Source organism: Mesocricetus auratus, unplaced genomic scaffold, assembly GCF_017639785.1.
Source record: "Mesocricetus auratus isolate SY011 unplaced genomic scaffold, BCM_Maur_2.0 Super-Scaffold_100006, whole genome shotgun sequence".
In the NCBI taxonomy this organism is placed as follows: Eukaryota; Metazoa; Chordata; class Mammalia; order Rodentia; family Cricetidae; genus Mesocricetus; species Mesocricetus auratus.
In genome coordinates, this window is record NW_024429190.1 from 10,320,403 (window position 1) to 10,324,632 (window position 4,230).

General features: G+C 40.6%; 1 pseudogene; it reads left to right on the forward strand.

The window, feature by feature from the left end:
* The first annotated feature begins 1,014 nt into the window (after positions 1–1,014).
* Positions 1,015–1,274, forward strand: LOC121140735 (annotated as a pseudogene).
* The last annotated feature ends 2,956 nt before the right edge of the window (positions 1,275–4,230 follow it).

Here is a 4,230-nt window from a genome sequence, read left to right on the forward strand (position 1 = left end):
TACTTTTCCAGAAAGAAAAATGAAACCATGGTAATATATTTTTTTTTGCAGGAAAACAGAAAAAAACAGACTGAGAGACTTTTGTTAAGTGAAATAAGTTACATCACAAATATATGCATTAAAAATTTTATTTCAAGTGTGAGGTTTAAGTGCATGTGTGTGTTTGAGTGTGTGTGTAGGACAGTAAAGGACTATTAAGGATGTAGAAGGGTTTTGAAAAGGACGAGGAGGAGGTATGAAGAGGTTAATATAGGTGTGGATATTGTCAGAATGGCAAAGTTGTATGGATATATGATCATGTCATACTGTACCTCACCTGTTTGTACAATTATAGATAAAATTCAAACATATGTTAACTTGGCTATCCAAATTCCACTACATCAACAGTGTGTACAGCAATAATTACAAAATAAGATAAAGTTGCAGTAAAATAATTGATGAGATACTTGTATTTAGGAAACTGAAAAATGAGCTTAAAAAGAATCTAGTTTTGTGGGTTTTTTTAATTTCAAATAATATTTATATCATTTTCACTTAAAACTATGTGTGGTTATCTGTTTGGTTGTGAGTCATTCACTTCTGACTGGGGTGTCAACCCTTTCATGTTGCAGGAAAATTCTAAAATTGTTATGAATCACAGCCAACTTAAAGACACCAACCTAAAGCATCATGCATTATACTGTTAGAGGTAGTAATATTCATATCCTTGAATCAAATTTCACTGTAAGTTATATCACTTGATATGCATTTATGAATAAAGTTAACATGATTTCTTTAAAATATTTTTACATTACTTTTTATTTCTGTGTATGCATATATGTCTGCACATGTGCACACGTGCATGAAGATACTTGTGGAGACCAGAAGTAGGTGATAGCTCCCTGGGAACTGGAGTTACATACACTGTAACCACCAGATACGGGTGCTGGGATCCTCTGGAAGAGCAGCAAACACTTTTTGAAAAAGTGTGTTTTATAGGAGTAGTGTAAAAAAGCAGTGAGAACCACTCCCGCCATGCCCCAAAGAAAGCCTGAAGGGGATACTAAAGGAGATAGGGCCAAGGTGAAGGACAAGCCACAGAGAATCTGCAAGGTTGTCTGCTACACCTGCTCCTCCAAAGCCAGAGCCCAAGTCTAACAAGGCCCCTGCAGAGAAGGGAGAGAAGGTACCCAAGGGGAAGGAGGGGAAAGCGGATGCTGGCAGATAACCCTGCAGACAGTGGAGACGCCACAGACCAGGCACAAAAAGCTGAAGGTTCCGGAGATGCCACGTGAAGTGTGTGCATTTTTGATAACTGTGTACTTCCGGTGACTGCAGTTTGAAATACTATTTTTATCAAGTTTTATAAAAATGCAGGATTTTGTTTTACTTTTTTTTTTTAAAGCTATGTTGTTGGCACACAGAACACTTCATTTTTTGTGGGGGGTTATTTGTCAGTAACAAAATGTCTCCTAAGCTGGATTGATGATGGTGAAGGAAAACATCTTTCCCTGACAATTTAGAAAGTCTCATCTTGGCTCAGGAGAGACATCCTGTTGTTGAAATATGTGGCCACCATGGCACAGACGCCTTGTGTGGGAAAACTCTAAATTCATCTTTATATCCTCTTCCCCCTGTACCATCAACATAGACTTAACTCCCTTAAAACCAGAGACCTGTTGGAACCCGACCCCCTAAAATTGAGTTTTGCTGGTCTATTGGGCAATCTGCAGTGAAAATGATATCCTCAAAACAGCAGCGTTCCTTTTATATACAAGATTGTGGATCTTCAGGTTGATATTTCTGCCGTTTTCATTTCGATTCCTGAAAGTCAATGTCGGCTTGTGAAAGTTGATAAACAACATCCTTAATGTGAAATGCTAACCCTCACTCTAAGCTCTTCCCTTTCCAAAGCATTGAATGAAGGCTGGGTTTTATAGTGGCTTTTTGATTTTGGTAGTCCATACAAGAAGGGAGTTTAGAAGTTCTTGTAAACTGTTACTGATTGTCTACCCGTGTCCTATCTGAAATACCATGATTGCTTAAGGAAAGTCTCTTTAATAAAGCCGGGCGTTGGTGGCGCACGCCTTTAATTCCAGCACTAGGGAGGCAGAGGCAGGCGGATCTCCATGAGTTCGAGACCAGCCTGGTCTACAAGCGTGAGTTCCAGGACAGGCTCCAAAGCCACAGAGAAACCCTGACTTGAAAAATGAAAAAAAAAAAAAAAAAAAGCTGGATCAGCTTGGCTTGGAAAAAAAAGTGTACTTTATATATTGGTAATTTTTAAAAAATATTTGATCATATTCTTTCTCCTTTCCCAATTGCTCTCAGATCTTCTCCCTCCTCCTAATTCACCCAATTATATATTCTCTTTCTAAAGAAAAAAATCCAAAACACTATAATAAGAAAACAATTTTAAAAAAAGCACATGCAAAAAAAACCATGCAATTTATTTTGTATTGGCTCTTGTATTATGAACTGGCTACTTAAATATAAAAACGTTACACACATATATTACATGTATACTCAACACAGTATATCAACCTTTAGCTCTACATAAATGTGAAACAATGATTTGATTCCTATGGGACTGTGATGGCCAAAGGAAATGCACTTTATGCCAGGCATCCACTGTGGTACCAGCCAGTCATCTGACTCCAGTCCCTGGAAGATAAGTTCCCGGCAACCCTGACTCAGTGACCTCCACCCAAAAATGTCCAGCCATGACCATTTTACTTGTTATGACTAAATGCTTTTTTGGTTTCTATAGCATTCTTACACAAATACCCAAAGATTATTTTGAGATGCCTTAGCCACTTATACTTGGTGGAAGAGACCAGCTTTTGCTTGCTTGAAGGTCTTAGGGTGGTTTTGCCTTAAGCAACCTCCCCCAAACCCCTCCTTCATGACACGCCCAAGATTCAGCTTTGGCTGTCATCTTGCTAGCAGCTAATCAGTCAATCTTTTAACTGTAATTGGACTGAGTCTACAGTCTTTTCCTAGGGCTCACAAACTCCATAGCAACATCGTGACAAAACTGCTCATTATAAGGGCAGGTGGGACAGGTTTCTCCTCGATACCTGGTTAAACCCTCTCCTGCTGGTAAGCCCACCGGTGGAGGGTGCGAACTGGTCGCCTCTTGTCTCTCTCTAGTCCCATGAAGACCGCACACTTCAGAAGCTATTTCCTCCCCAGTGAAAAGTGTCTTAAAAGGGCTCATATAATTAAACAGAATTCCCATTTAGACAGCTCCTTAAAGGTGAAAATGCCACTGCACACAATTATAGATTTAAAATTACTTTAAACATTTCTAGAGGGATTCTGAGCTAACAAGTGACTCTAACAAAGCTATACAGATGACTTAACAGGAAGGTAGCACTGTGCCTTCTGGAAGGAAGGGATCCACCGACAACATTCTTGAAGATGGGGCTGGAGAGATGGCTCTTAAGTTAAGACCACACACTGCTCTTCCAGTGGACTCGAGTCCAATTCTTACCATCCACATTGAGTGTTCACAGCCAATTGTAACTCCAGCTCAGGGGAATCTGACTCCTCTGGCCTCTGCCAATACCTGTACTCATGTGCACATACCCACACATGTACACATAATTAACAAAATTAAATTAAAATATTGATGATGCTATGAAAATATTTCTATTAGGAATTTTTGTTTGTTTTTCGAGACAGGGTTTCTCTGTAGCTTTGGAGGCTGTCCTGGAACTCACTCTTGTAGACTATGTAGGTCTCGAACTCACAGAGCTCTGCCTGCCTCTGCCTCTTGAGTGCTGGGATTAAAGGTGTGCGCCACCACTGCCCCACCAAAGTAAATATTTAACACTGAGGGATGACTGACAGGAGCAGTCTCTGGGGGGGGGGGGGAGACAGATTTGAAGATCAGAGGGAGTGAGAGTTGCTCCTGAGTCGGTTATTGTGACATTTAATCCAAGCCATCCAGGGTGGGCCTGTCCTTTCCGAGGTCACACCCCTTTACACTGAGCATGCAGTCGCTTTGCTGATTTATGGGTCACTTTTCCCTTCATTTATGTGCTTCCTTCTTGTCATGACTGTGTCTTTATACCACCTAGGAAACCTGTCAATGACGGTTTGTCAACAGGGATCCCAATCCAGGAAAGTCAGCCCCATGCCAGAACATGCCCGGGGGTTTGTCATTACCCCCTCTCCACTGCCCGTCAAGTTGTAATACTCCCCAAATTAGTTACACATGTTAAGATTTCTATTTAATAAAGTGGC